The sequence below is a fragment of the Cupressus sempervirens genome, chromosome 4 (genome assembly GCF_028749045.1).
Source record: "Cupressus sempervirens isolate cs-2001-9-10 chromosome 4, ASM2874904v1, whole genome shotgun sequence".
Taxonomy (NCBI): Eukaryota; Viridiplantae; Streptophyta; class Pinopsida; order Cupressales; family Cupressaceae; genus Cupressus; species Cupressus sempervirens.
Genome location: NC_143121.1, coordinates 477,058,023 through 477,074,056, shown reverse-complemented (window position 1 = coordinate 477,074,056; position 16,034 = coordinate 477,058,023). Strand labels below are relative to the sequence as shown.

General features: G+C 37.4%; 1 protein-coding gene across 3 annotated transcripts in view; it reads right to left on the bottom strand.

Annotated features, from left to right (window-relative positions):
- SS3 (starch synthase 3) overlaps positions 1–16,034 on the bottom strand; it is a 239,001-nt gene that overhangs the window by 137,848 nt on the left and 85,119 nt on the right. The gene's annotated exons all lie outside the window — the stretch shown is intronic.

The following is a 16,034-nucleotide window of genomic DNA, read 5'->3' as shown; positions in this document are numbered from 1 at the left end:
AGAGTTTCCTGGAATCTTCAGTAAAGGATTATAAAAAGACGGCATGAGCTTCAGTTTGTTCATGCTTGATCAGAGCTATGGGAGCTTCTTGTTACAGTTCCAGTCACCTGAGGATAGAAACCCTTGGGATTTTCTCAGCAGATTGTATGAAAACCCAAATCGTTTCTTGGGAGTGGATTTGCAATGGAAATCACAGTTGTGCCAAATATGTGAAGTCTTTATATTAGGAAAAAATTACAGAAAAGAAAGGTATTTTTGCACTACTAAGTATCTTAAATCAGGTTTTGGAAAATATTATTATTTTACTGTGAATGACATCGGCTATTTGTATAAATTTATGATTTTACCTTATATTTGAAAACTGAGGTTTATATGATTGATGGGCATCTGTAGAAAGTCATGGAATTATTTCATATTTTCTGAGCATTGCCTCGCAAAATATGGACCCAGTACTTATTTAATAATGTTCTAATTCTATGAAAGAGAAGTACTTTGTGATTATCATAGGGGGGCAAAGTTTATATTCTGCCGCTGAAAATATTATTGTTGCCTGAGGTGGAAATTATTAAAAAAAGACATTGATGCAGCCTTGCCAAAGTGCCATAAAGAAGAAAACAAAAATTGTCATAATATTTGAAAAGAGACTACATTCGAAGCAATATTTGTTTAAATCGAACCTTCCTATTGACTCCAGCCATTCACACACCCAGACTTAAACATCTGCATTGTTTCTTTACTACTGACGGGCACTGTGGCAGAGAAAGGAAGAATTTCTGGGTTTTGATCACAAGCACAGGAGGCTTGGCAAATATTCATGTCTCTAATCGTTGGTGTATGAGCATCACTGGATGAAATTTCCTCTAACTTTTGATTTCCAGAAATCTGAAATGGCATACTGTGTTTTCATATGTTGAGCTTTGAAATGGCATACTGTGGTTTCATGCATTGTGCTCTTATCCGGTTCCTTCCGCCCCTGTTGTGAGTTCTTGCTTTTCTGTTGGAAAGAGAGGTATCAGGTTTAATTAATTCCAAGTTGTAGCTTGAGTTCGGAGAACATTATTAGGTGTCCTGCTTGTCATTGCCAAACAATATGTTCATTCTTGGAGGCTGAGGTAGTTACTTGTTGCCAGTGTGAATGTCAGACTGTACGTTAAATATATGTTAGCAATTGGTTTCAATACCAGGTGCAGTATAATTTTGATCCCTTCCATATGTTTGAAGGGTGTTGCGATTGTCATTTCTGGTTGAGTTGCTTGAATGGTCAGAAATTCATTTAAATCTGAAACTGTTTATTTAACATTGATTGAAGTTTGATTTTGATTTCTTCATCAAGTGTCTTCGTGTGCTGATATTAAGAAAAGTACTTCATGTTGAACTTGTAAGCCAATCAGAATTCAATCTATAAATTAAGAGCACAAGTAAACTGTTTTGATTCAATTCTAGAACCATTCATTGTAAGCAAACTGTTTGACATTATTCCTTAGCAACTAAGTAGAAGCAAAAGATCAGAAATTTGCAGTGAACCAGACATTTAGAAAAATATCCTATTGTGGATATTACAAAATGTCCTTCTTTGTTAACTCAAACATTCCTTCTTTCATCAGAATTCAAGAAAATTCAGTCATAGAGTAAATTACAATGAACAATTTAAAGCTGCCATTGGAAACATATTACACAGCTCCATCATGAAAAGGATCTCATTATGCTAGTATGAGAAATTGAAAATTGAAAAGTCTTCTCTAATTAGTATTGGTACTATTTGATATTTCATCAATCCATTCTCTAGAGGAATAAGGCACAGTACGAATCAAATGAAATTTTTACTTATGCCAGCTACTTGCACACCAGCTCAAAGCTTCCAAAGATACCTGTTTGACTTTAAAGGGATTTTACTTATTATGGATGAAACAACAAAGGCATTTCATAAATAATGTCTTTACAAGTAATTATCTTTCTTTAAACTAAGGTATTAAAAACTTTCTAAACACTTCCAATAACAAAACGATCCACAAGGAGACCATGGGCTTCAGGCTTAGTTACCGGTTTGAGTTTGATTTGAAGAACTGGTTCGCTGGTACAGAAAATGTTTGAAAAGGGGTTTGGGTTCATTCGTAAAAAAACATGTAAATATATTAAAAATTATATATATACATATTTATGAAGCCTAGAAGCATAAGTTCAAATTAGAATGTCACGGTATATAATAAAATCATATGATTTAATCATTTAAACAACAAAAACACCATAGGCATAAACTTTAAACGTGTAATCATAGCTTCATGTGTAATGTCCCCTTTCTTAGCATTCATAGCATGATGTTGTCATTAGCCTATTTCCCCACGGTCCCGTAGGCTAACCAGGACATTAAAGGGGCTTAGAGGCCATTTGGCCTAGATAGTTTCAGTTGCAGGTCTTTTTGAGGGGTTTTGAGGCAACTTTGAGCATACTTACTATTTACAGTAGGTCATCTTGCGCATGGGTGGACATCTAGTGGCAACGGTATGTCGATGGTAATTGTTTAAAATCGACAAGAAGACTTGTTTATCATTGACAAGATTTGTTATGCATTGATAAAGCTATTTTATAAAGTTAAATCTAAATATTTAACTTTATTAATGCATAGACTATAGTTTGTGCGAAATATTTAAATTAAAAGTCCCCTTTATTTTATAACACATTGGAGACATAAGTTACATAAAGGGAGTTATGTTTTATCCCACATTGAGAAAACAAAGGATGGAGCTCTTGTGAGAACACTATAGAAGAAATGGAAGAGCTTCTTTTATGCATGGTTGGAAATATCAAAGAAATTGAAATTTTTTTTGGAGATTATGTCTCAATAGTTTGAAGGACGAAATCCCTTCAAGCTAGAAATCTTGACGCCATTGAAAGATATGGTCTTGAGATTCAACAAGCTAGCAGTCTGAAAAAAGCAGATACGAAAAAAGCAGTCCGAAAAAGCGGAACCGAAAAAGCAGGCCGAAAAAGCGGAACCGAAAAAGCAGGCCGAAAAAGCAGTCCGGAAAAGCGGAATCGAAAAAGCAGGCCGAAAAAGCAGAACCGAAAAAGCAGGCCGAAAAAGCAGTCCGAAAAAGCAATTCGGAAAAGCAAATCGGAAAAACAAAGCAGAAGGGGCAGCATTGAAGAAAATTATTACAGCCATCTACAACCAGGTTCCTTTATTAGTATTGTTTTTTTAGGGTGTTATAAGTTTCAGCTGTAAGTGTGCATTATACCAGCATTATCATTTTGTAATCCATGTAAATGCTGAAAGTCTTGGCCGTATTTCATGAGCATTGTATTAGAAATTTCATTGCAAATTAAGAAGATAATAGTTGCTGGTGTCATTTGAGCAATTCACTATTATTATTTATCAGCTAGTTAGTTTGCATACCAACTGTTTGTAGAAATGACAGTTGGTTGTAGGTGTTCATTTCATTCATGATCAGCTTATTAGTTTGCATGCCAATTGTTTGACAAAATGTCAATTGGCTGTAGGTTCTCTTTTTGGCATAAATAATGTTATAATTTTACATCCCAAGTGTTTGTCAAAAAAACTAGTTGTTGTAGCTGCATATTGCAAGTAGTTTCAGTCACATATATGCATTGAATATTGTCAGAATAAGTTGCACATTCATGTTAGGTCATTGTGTAGTCCATTTTGAGTCTTCTAGCACAAGATTCTCATTGATGCAAATTGAAGAAAAAGTCATTTAAAGCAAGCTGAAATACTATATCAGTCATATGTCCCATGCATGTGAATTGTTTGATGAAATTCCTTGAGCTTTTATCAGCATTTTTGAGAGCAGATTTGAGGAGGGCCATTACAGTGGTATCAGAGCTTGCTTGCAAAGTGTTTGACGAAATGTCAAACAACTGAAGTATAAAAATTTTTGGTGTTTGAAGAAGTTATAACCTATTGGGGTTATTACAGTGGTATCAGAGCTATAAGTCCAGTCATCCTGTGGAGGTCTTATAGGGAATTTGGAATAGCCAGATAAAGAGAAAAATGTTTGACAAAATGAATGCCAGTCCAGATCAGGGAAAGGAAAGATTCTTACAATTATTAGACACCTTAGCACAAGGACAGCGATCAGCAGATCAAAGAGCACAGGAACAGAGTTAGAGATTTGAGCTTATGATGCAGATGATGGCTTGTCAAATGGGGTTGAATGCTAATGTGGGTGGAGGAAATAATCAGAATGGTAATAATCAGGATGGGGCACATAATGGAGGTGAACAACTTGGGAACAATTTCGGTCATGCACCCCAGCAAACTAGGACAGTGAGTTCGTGGCCCATGATTCCCATATTTCCTCCTAGAGCTCCAAAGCAGCCCGTACCAGAGCCCCAGATCACTGATATACAGGACCAGCTGAGGAGAGATTGGGAAGCCGGAGGTCCAGATTTTATTGCTGCAATTACCTTTAGGGAGTATATAGATGTGCGGATGAAGCATATGCCACGTGGACATGACAAGAACCAGAGCTATGAGCTACAGAAGAAAGTAGGGAAACTTCAGTTACCATATTATGATGGCTCGAGAAAGTCTACAGCAAGAGCTTGGGTTCAAAAGCTTGACACATACTTTCAAATGAACCCTATGCCTGAGAAAGAAGCTATTAAGTATGCAGCAATTCACCTGGATGGGTTAGCACACAAGTGGTGGCATCATGGTATGGTCACTATGGGTCATACACACATTACCTCATATGTGGAGTTTTCGGAGAGACTGATTGAACGCTTTGATAGGCCTAAGGATCATACCTTCCCTATGACAAACAGAAACTTGTATGAGGAGTTTAACAGACATGCAGATTCGATACAGGGAGACTTCAGCACATCTTCAGGTAATGGTTTATCTGCATCATCTTCACAGGCAGAAGGGGTTTCAAATGTTGTGCAGGTTGAGCCAGTTGCATCAGAAGGTGATATCATAGGCACACCGGATTGCATGATTGACACAAATAGTGATTCCAGTATAGTTGGGCTGGATGAAGTTACAGCAATTGAGGATACTGTCATGTTTGAGGATAGTACAGTTGATTAGAAAGTGAGCATTCAGGACTTTGCAGAAAATGAGTATCAAGCACAGTTGGATGCTTCTTCACATGAGATAGAGGCTAGTAGCTCTTCACTTGGTTTGGCAAGCCAGCTGAAGACAAGGGACAAGGATATTGTCGTGGCTTTATCTCATCATGACAGGATGTATGGATTGATTGAGAATCACATTTGGATGATTCAACTGCAGGAGAGACAGAAAGGAGTCACAACAGGTTCTTCTAACGACTTACAGCAGATCAAGGAAGGCATGGAGGCAATGAAGGTAAGTTACATACACCGACTTTCAGATCGCGATCATCTCCTTAATCTTGCAGGGATCTATTTAGATGCATTGAAGAAGAAGGAGGAGGAGGTTGACCAGCTTTCTCATGAGCTAGAGGATACTCGGAATTCCTTGGTGTGTATTCAGTTGGCTCTCCAGGATTCTGAGAGACATGTGGACGAGCTTTGTCTTGAGGTGAGCTTAGTTCGGGAGTTAGCGCTTATAGCAGGGACTCAGTTTTCTTTTACAGTCAGGTCACATGTTGATGATTTCTCAAACATGACAGAGTTTACAGGAGAGTCCCAGGATCTAATTATTACAGACGACACCCAGGGGGATGTTGTTGATAGTTTTGAGGACTTAGTTTCCTCAACAGTTTCTTATGGTACGGAGGGGTTGGACAGCGATGCTACAGTTTTTGATACTACATATGTTGATATGAGCTTTGGAGTTGATTTGCAGGATATGGATGGTAATAGTCTAGAGACCAGTAATTTTGAGGATGCTCCTTTAGATAGTGCGTCAGAGGAGGTTTGTAGGAGACAGTCTAGCCAGTGCCATCATGTGTCTAGTCAGTTGAGAGTTAGTGAGCGAGACATTTCTATCGCTTGCCAGCATTTCGACGCTACTCGTCAGTTGTTAGCAGTTTATGGATGGGGTTGTCCTACTAGTGATGAGCAGGGAGGTAGTTATCTTTCCTTGACAGAGATCCACTCTTTATGGGAGGCTATTCAGATTCTAAGACAGGATTATATGCAGTTGGTAGCCGACAGAGATTATCTTATGGAGTGGGGGAGTACAGCATACGATGCATTATTGGCCAAGGAATATGACGTGAGTGAGCTTACTCAGCAGCTCGAGGTGACTTCTAAGATTCTTGAGAGTGCACAATTGGCTTTCGAGGAGTCACAGTTTCATTTGGCTAAGGTGACCATGGAGTTAGAGCGACTGCAGTCTTTACCAGATTCTATACAGTCACAAGCTGTGGTGTCTAGTGATCCGAGGATGTCCATGGTCGAGATTGTCAGAGACAGTGGAGATGGGAATGCATCCACTCTTGATACTAACATTGGCATATCGGTTCCATTCCTACTAGAGTCAGGTTCAGTTGAGTTGGGTGCTATAGCAGATTGTTGTGGTATGCCTGACTTGGTGGTGGCCTCTAGTAATGATGGCTCAGAGACTAGAGATGTTGTATCAAAGATCATGTGTGATGTTGGTGAGCCGGCAGTTGGCATGGTTCCTGCTAGTGATACTACTCCCTTGGCGATGTCTTCAGAGGTAGTAGTCAGTTCCAGCTTGGTTAGTGATCGATTGCAGTTAGTTTCATCTGGGTTGCAATCTGAGCCACTGACTAAGATCGGCGCATTCTATCGGCATTACACTGTGAGATATGCTCATCAATTTACCTTTGATGACCATGTTGATGAGATGATGATATGGAGATATACTTTGATTCCTAGTGCTTGTCATTAGTTATGGGATGGTTTGACGCCACAGGATGAGAGTTGTGATGGGCATGACATAGCAATAGGTTTTGCGGTTGATAGCTTGATAATACATGACTTAAGAGCAGGATTTTGGGAGTGATGCTTCAGCGGTTGTTGTTATTGATTCTACTCCTTTGGCTATGACATCTCCTGACTTAGCTGGTGATCAGTCACAGTGGGTTGTATCACTTGTTCATGGTGAGCTGTTGACTGGGGTTGGTTCTTTTTATCAGCATTATACTACAGGGTATGTACATCAGTTAGCATTTGATCCTTGTGTTGAGGAGTTGGTGGAAGGCAGATTTGGTTTGGGTTCCATTTCTTGTTGTTTATCTTGTGATGTCTTTTCACCATCAGCGGTGCATGGGAGTTATGGTTATGAGACAGTGGCCCGTAATCTACAGAGTTGTGTTAACTGCAGTAGATGTACAGTGTGTGGATTCTTTGTATTTGGTGCATTTTCATGTGGGAGTGGTCACCATTGTTGCAGAGTTGGATTGTACATTCCATATAGACCAGTGGGATGCGTTGATGGTATTTACTGTGTTGGCAGTTTGGGTTATGTACTCTACTTGGGTTCTGATATTTCAAGAGCTTGTTTCTCATGGGTTCCTGACTTTGGAGTTTGGGTGAGTTGTATTCGCCAATTTGATTATGGATTCCTCTTGCTTAATTTTCAGAGGTTGTTGCAAGAGCCTATGTTGACTGACAGCAGTATAGTTCATGACTACATTTGGGATCCAGGTGGATTGATTGGGTTGTTGTTCGGCCATTGCTTGGGGACAAGCAATTTTGGGAAGGGCGGACTGCAATGTCCCCTTTTTTAGCATTCATAGCATGATGTTGTCATTACCCTATTTCCCCACGGTCCCGTAGGCTAACCAGGACATTAAAAGGGCTTAGAGGCCATTTGGCCTAGATAGTTTCAGTTGCAGGTCTTTCTAAGGGGTTTTGAGGCAACTTTGAGCATACTTACTATTTATAGTAAGTCATCTTGCGCATGGGTGGACATCCAGTGGCAACGGTATGTCGATGGTAATTGTTTAAAATCGACAAGAAGATGTGTTTATCATTGACAAGATTTGTTATGCATTGATAAAGCTATTTTATAAAGTTAAATCTAAATATTTAACTTTATTAATGCATAGATTATAGTTTGTGGGAAATATTTAAATTAAAAGTTTCCTTTATTTTATAACACATTGGAGACATAAGTTACATAAAGGGAGTTATGTTTTATCCCACATTGAGAAAACAAAAGATGGAGCTCTTGTGAGAACACTATAAAAGAAATGGAAGAGCTTCTTTTATGCATGGTTGGAAATATCAAAAAAATTGAAAAATTTTTTGAAGATTATGTCTCAATAGTTTGAAGGACGAAATCCCTTCAAGCTGGAAATCTTGACGCCATTGAAAGATATGGTCTTGAGATTCAATAGGGTGGCAGTCTGAAAAAAGCAGATACGAAAAAAGCAGTCCGAAAAAATGGAACCGAAAAAGCAGGCCGAAAAAGCAGTCCGAAAAAGCAGGCCGAAAAAGCAGTCCGAAAAAGCGGAATCGAAAAAGCAGGCCGAAAAAGCAGAACTGAAAAAGCAGTCCGAAAAAACAGTTCGAAAAAGAAAATCGGAAAAACAAAGCAGAAGGGGCAGCATTGAAGAAAATTATTACAGCCATCTACAACCAGGTTCCTTTATTAGTATTGTTTTTTTAGGGTGTTATAAGTTTCAGCTATAAGTGTGCATTATACCAGCATTATCATTTTGTAATCCATGTAAATGCTGAAAGTCTTGGCCATATTTCATGAGCATTGTATTAGAAATTTCATTGCAAATTAAGAAGATAATAGTTGTTGGTGTCATTTGAGCAATTCACTATTATTATTTATCAGCTAGTTAGTTTGCATACCAACTATTTGCAGAAATGCCAATTGGCTGTAGGTGTTCATTTCATTCATGATCAGCTTATTAGTTTGCATGCCAATTGTTTGACAAAATGTCAATTGGCTGTAGGTTCTCTTTTTGGCATAAATAATGTTATAATTTTACATCCCAAGTGTCTGTCAAAAAATCTAGTTGCTGTAGCTGCATATTGCAAGTAGTTTCAATCACATATATGCATTGAATATTGTCAGAATAAGTTGCACATTCATGTTAGGTCATTGTGTAGTCCATTTTGAGTCTTCTAGCACAAGATTCTCATTGATGCAAATTGAAGAAAAAGTCATTTAAAGCAAGCTGAAATACTATATCAGTCATATGTCCCATGCATGTGAATTGTTTGATGAAATTCCTTGAGCTTTTATCAGCATTTTTGAGAGCAGATTTGAGGAGGGTCATTACAGTGGTATCAGAGCTTGCTTGCAAAGTGGTTAACGAAATGTCAAACAACTGAAGTATAAAATTTTTTGGTGTTTGAAGAAGTTATAACCTATTGGGGTTATTACATGATGAATCGTTATCATACCATCACATATTTCAAGTTCAACATCAAAGATTCAAACATTAAAATTAAATCACGATTCATGAATCATAACAGCAAGATGTATCATTGTTTCAAGTTCAAGTTTCAACTAATGGATTAAAAATGTATTAATATTAATCTTCTTCTTCTTCTTCTCCCCTCCTAGTTCTTCAGCATTAGTAAAGCTAAGGCCAATGGGATCAGCAGCAGCAATAATAGTCCAAAAAAATTCACTTTTTAGGGTTTAGGCACTCAAAAAATTATAAAATATGTCCCAAAAATGACTTAAATGTCATTCACAGGGCCTAGTTTGACATTGTTTGCTGCAAATTCAATATGTTTGTGACCAATTCGCTCGGGTTCATTTTTACTTGGGACCAGTTCTAACCATGTTAGCAAAAACTGAACCTTGGTCAAATTTTTGGTGATTTGGACCCAAACTAGGTATTGGTTTGAACTCGGACCTGGTCTGGAGGCCATACCAATGAACCAAGCTAACTAAGGATTTTAATTATCGGCCTAGCTCCACTAACCTTTCTACTATAAATCTCTTAAATGCTCCATGCCATTAAGCTTCACCTAAAGCTAGTCTTTCCCTTCTTGCTCAAGCTAGTGGTGAGTGGGTTACAATTGATTATGCTGAACTTAATGAGCTCAGCATCTTTTCTCAGTGGTTTTTTTAACATTTTCTTCCTTGGATGCAAACATAGTGACATCAACAAAAAATTATAAACAACCCAACATTCCTCACAACATTTACTATCTACTCCACTTTCTTGGATCACATCTTATTTCTATTGTGTCGATCAATGTAGAAAGGTTACAAGGAACTTCTGACCTGTCATTTATAGGTGGAAAGGAAAATCAATTTCGTAAATAGTAAAGAAAAAAGAACACGAGACATTCAAAATTCTACATATAGAGCTCATTTCTTTTGTATCCACAATGGTCTGTATTAGTAATGTCCCCATTTTTACAAAATGTTGTTCCTTGTGTGTTTGACTAGTTTCCAGGTTTTTTCACAAGCCTCTAGTTGCATTGTGGAGACCTCCAGCATGTTCTTGAGTTTGAGTTCAATTGGTTAGATGGAGCCCTTTGATGCTTGTGAAATTTGCGATTTTGGGTGCTCTCCAAAATTCTTGGAGGAACAAGCTATTTTTAGAAATTGACTCCAATCATCATCACTAATCTTCAATATCACACTGGTATAACCAGAATCGCAAAATTATATCTTTTGGACGCTTTTTGCAACTTGGTTATAGTATTGAGTTATTTAACTATCTTTTAAGTTGTGTAAAGTTGGAATTAATACATGTGACGACTAAGTGTAGTAGACTAACAATACATATTAAAAGTGCTGAAGAGTTATTTCTAATGGACCTCTTGGAAAATGGATTTTATTTATGAGAAAACATTATTATTCCTGGATCAGGTGGACTCTAAAAACACCAATGACTTGGTTTACAATTATACCAACTTGCATCTTTTGTCACGTAACAAGAATCACTATATAGAAGCGGCAGCCAAGGTTTGGGATGTAGAACCAAAGTGTGCAAGCTTGGAGGCAATGATTCAAGATCTTACTACAATCATGGATGATGATGGTGCTAACATCATGACACAATGCATCTAGCACAAGTGGAATCATTTGAGGATCAAATGAACTTAAAAATACAGTAATTGGAGGAGTTGGAGATGATGAGGAGTTTTTTGCAAATCAATATGATTCTGATTTGGACTAATGAACATTGAATCATGAACTATATTTTGATTTTGTAATGGTAATGATTTTCTGATTTGAATTGGAATTGTGAACATAGATGTATATATGGCTTACTAGTTATTTGATTTGAATATTTGTGAGCTACTAGATATCTTGATCAATGATGAAGTATCATATTATCAAATTATTTAATTTTGTATATTTATTGCATTTCTCTGCTTATATATATGCACATCCAAAACCCAACAAAAATCATGCATTTGTGAACCCGATTCTCACATCCACATCTGCATTTGCACTCTATTCGACAACTTAGACAAATACCTCTTCGCTGGTCAAAGTCAAATTTACAAACACATCAATTCTTCAAAGATTGTTGGACAAGATCTTTCAGTAGTATCAAAGCACGATCTTGCCAAACTGTAGGGATACAGGCAGTGGTTTCCATTTCAACTGACCTAAGCTTTTGGTTGTGAACAGCAGGTTAGATCATTTTTGGGTAGGACACCTAGTATGACAAAGTTCATGAAGGATCTTGTGAGAGCACAACAAGATAAAGAGAAGAAATACTCACCATTTTTTAGGAATACGATACTCTTCACATATATGTTCTTAGAGAACTATCCTTCATTACTTATGTGGACTTACATCCAAGAGTATACAAGACTGATTTGGCATAACAACAATATCACAGCATAGCACTTGAACTACTTGCACAAGAAGAGGGGCAGCCACTTAGGAATGTTAAAAGCATGACACAAAGTAGTGATAAAATTTTGCATCAGCTTGAGATATTAGTGTTTACTCACATGCGGGATGGTACCAGTGGGATGTCACATGAAGGCACTTGAAAATTGGCTATCAATGATGCTTCATATGTTGATGAATCATGTCTTGATGAGTCTGATTTCTCAAATCAGACCCTAGAAAACAAATTAGAAAGTTCAATTAGTGGCACTGAATCCCAAGATCGCGTGTTGGATTGGAATGCAGCATCTTGTGAAGTAAAGGTTCGTGAAAATTCTATCATATCAGCAGCTTTTGCCTTAATGGATGAGCCATTCATTGATGTTCTTAGCAGCATGCCATTGGATGATGATGACTCCACTGATGACAGCACATATGCAACAATTGATCATGAGGAGAGCGATGAAGACACAGTGTCATACCACAATGCAGGTTCTGGGGTAGAACACTTGCATGGGAGTTACAATTTACAGAGACCTCGTCATTTGGTTGGGCAGCTTAAGGTTGATGACAAAATAATTGCCACAGCCATAAAGCATTTTGATGTTGCTTGTCAAATGTTAGTGATGCAAGCGCAATCTTTATTTTAAGCTTGTTTGTTAATCAAGAAACTTCTAGATAAATAATCTGAGGTGGTGAGGCTCTCACAAACCTTGGAATAGATTAGTTCCAATTATGTAATAGGAAGTTGAGACATTATAGGGATGTCATTAGATTAGTTTCAAGCTTAACTTAGCCTATTTTATAGTATAAAATAAGCCTCAGTGCAGCTTGCAAGAATGATAAGTAGTGTATGTTAAACCATAATGTAAATAAAGCTGTTGTTTTACATCCGACTATTTTATTCGAGTTCTTTTTCTGTGAGTCTTTTGGTCTCTGCTATCATTTTTTGGAGTGTATTTTCTAGACTGCATTAGTTGGTATCAGAGCCTATCAATAGCTTCTGATGAGATTAGACGATTGCGTAGTAATCTACTCCAGGCTGCAGCTGATCACACTAGTCAAAGTGTTTGCTAGACTGTTACATGAGGTCACATTGTGAATAAAGTATAACCATTGTTCAATAGAAGGAAATCTTCTTGGACTTATAATTTTGATTGTTGAAGATGCCAAGTTAAGGAGATCATAAGGTGCTGATTCAAAGTCAGATTGTCGTTGAAGTCACCGCTTGTTGTTTGGTATCAGAGCAAGTCTGATACAGCTGCTGGGTGAGGAATACATTCACAGCCACGTGAATAGCATACAGAAGGAAGTCTTTGCAGTATGGAAAATTTTTTATAAGGACCCAACGCAGAGATCAGTGCAAGAAAAAAAAGAGAAATGTTAAGTTATCTGGCATCACTGTGAAAGTGCAGACATAAAAGATCAGTCCCGGTAAAATGCTCATAAGTTTCTTGTTTTCCAACGAAATTCAGAAATTCAAACTGTTTTGGAAAGCTGGGAGAGAGGAGCATCAAACCCAGAAATTATTTTGAATAATTCATTTCAGCGAATGAGCAACTTTCATCACAAGGTGACAGATTTTACTACAATATATAGGAGTAAGTTTTATGAATTTAAATTTAATACTGTTTGCATATTTGAAATCTCTTTTCTAAGTGATCCATTTTATAAAGGAGGACATTTTGATCTTAGTAAGAATTTTTTTTAAAAATTGTATGAGAAAAAGATTATTCTTCAGCCACCTGCCATTATTGTCTGAAAATAAAGAAGTCCCAGCGAGTGTGAAAGAAGACCTTCGCCTAGAGATGGCATTCAGAGTTCGTGGAAGAAGAGGAGGTCAAGGAGGGGGTCGAGGAGGAGCAGCTGCAAATGTAGAAATCCTAGAAGAGATGAGACGCATGCAAGCACGATTGCAAGCTATGGAACTTGCACAAAGAGGAGGTATTACTATGGAAGAGATCAGTGACAAAGAAGAAGCTCAGGAGGTAGAGGTAGACCCTGAGGAAGAAGGATTTGCGACTTCCAAACCCAAGTTGGAAGTGCCTATGTATGAAGGTAGCCTGGATGCTGAGAAATTGATCGATTGGATCAGTGCAATGGAGAAATACTTCGAGTATGAAAGTGTCGCCGATGACAAGAAAGTAAAATTTGCAGTAACAAGACTAGAAGGTCATGAATCCCTCTGGTGGGATGGAGTACAAGATGAAAGAAGACAAAAAGGGAAATTAAAGATCAAGAGTTGGGATCGGATGATAGCAAAGCTAAAAGGTAAATTCCTACCTAAAGATTACCAGGTTAATCTTTTTAAGAAATTACAAAATCTTAAGCAAAAGGAAGTGTCAGTTAAAGATTATACAGAGGAATTTTATAAGTTGACCATTAGAGCTGGTCATATTGAAGATGATACAGAAAAAGTGGCTCGATATCTCAATGGATTGAGATATAATATTCAAAATGAAATTAATCTTTTATGTCCAAGAACAGTGGAAGAAGCATACCAGTATGCTCTCAAAACAGAGGAGAAGCTGTCTAGAAAACAAGCGAAAAGCTCGAGAGGGAAAAGTAGGAGCTATAGAGGAAGAGGATCATCAAGTGGTAGAAACCAATGGCAAGCTCATAGGGAAGAAGCTAGTAGTTCACATCACCAGGAACAATCTTCCCCAAGTAATGATTCCTTTAGAATCAGAAGACCCTATTCAAGAGGTAGAGGTAGAGGATTTGTTGGCAAATGTTTTAAATGTAATAAGTATGGACATAGATCTTATGAGTGTCCAGAGAACTCTGTGACAAGCCAAAAAAGTGCACATATTGCTCAAGCTGAGGAGGAGATTGCAGACTCACTTGTTCATACAGATGTACCTGAGGTTGGAGAATCACTGCTCATGAAACGAGTCCTACTTAAGCCGACCAAAGAAATTCAAGAGCCAGTACAAAGGAAAGCATTATTCAAAACTACCTGCAAAGCCAAAGGTAAATGTTGTAAAGTTATAATTGATAGCGGGAGTACTGAGAACCTTGAATCCACTGAAATGGTTAATAAGTTAGGCTTGAAAAGGACAACTCATCCAACCCCATATAAGGTGTCTTGGCTGCAAAAAGGACATCAGGCATTGGTAACGGAACAGTGTCAAATAGAATTTCAAATAGGGAGTTATAAAGATAAAGTAATATGTGATGTTATGCCTATGGATGTCTGTCATATTCTCTTAGGTAGACCTTGGCAATTCGACAGGAAGGCAATCCATGATGGAAGATGTAACACGTATACTTTTGAAAAAGATGGACATAAACACACACTAATACCTCTTAAGGATGAAAATGTAGTTGAAGAGGTCAATCCTAAGGTATTAATGGTAAGTGGGAAAGAATTTTTGCATCAAATCAAGGAGGAGGAGGTAAATTTTGCTCTAATTGGGAAACCAAAGGTAATTCTTACAAGTACAAAATTGGTTGATTTACCTTTGGAAATTCAAAATATGTTAGATGAATTTATTGATATTGTTGTGGATGATTTGCCTAATGAGTTACCACCAATAAGAAGTATCAGCCATCATATTGATCTTATCCCTGGAGCTAACTTGCCAAACAAAGCAGCCTATAGAATGACTCCAAGAGAGAATGAAGAGATCAAAGCCCAAGTACGAGATTTGCTTGACAAAGGGTTGGTTAGAGAAAGTCTAAGTCCCTGTGCCGTTCCTACAGTATTGAGTCCAAAAAAAGATGGACGATGGAGAATGTGCACAGATTCTAGAGCCATAAACAAAATCAACATCAGGTATAGATTTCCTTTGCCTCGTATGGATGATTTAATGGATTGTCTAAGTGGTGCTAAGTATTTTTCTAAAATAGATTTTAAAAGTGGATATCATCAGATTAGAATAAGGGAAGGTGATGAATGGAAAACGGCATTTAAAACTAATGATGGGCTTTATGAATGGTTAGTAATGCCATTTGGTTTAACAAATGCTCCAAGCACTTTTATGATATTAATGAATGAAGTGCTTAAGGAATTCATAGGAAAATTTGTAATAGTCTATCTTGATGATATTTTAATCTATAGTCAATCAAAGGAAGAGCACCTTCGACACTTAAGATTGGTTTTAAGTAAGTTGAAGCAAGAAAAACTTTTAATCAATCTTAAGAAGTGCATATTTTTGAAGGATGAGTTAATTTATTTGGGTTTTGTAATATCTAAAGATGGATTGAAAATGGATCCTAAAAAGGTTAAAGCCATAATAGATTGGCCTACTCCAAGAAATGTTTTTGAAGTCAGAAGTTTTCATGGACTAGCTAGTTTTTACAGGAAGTTCATTAGAAACTTCAGTGGTATTTGTGCTCCAATTGT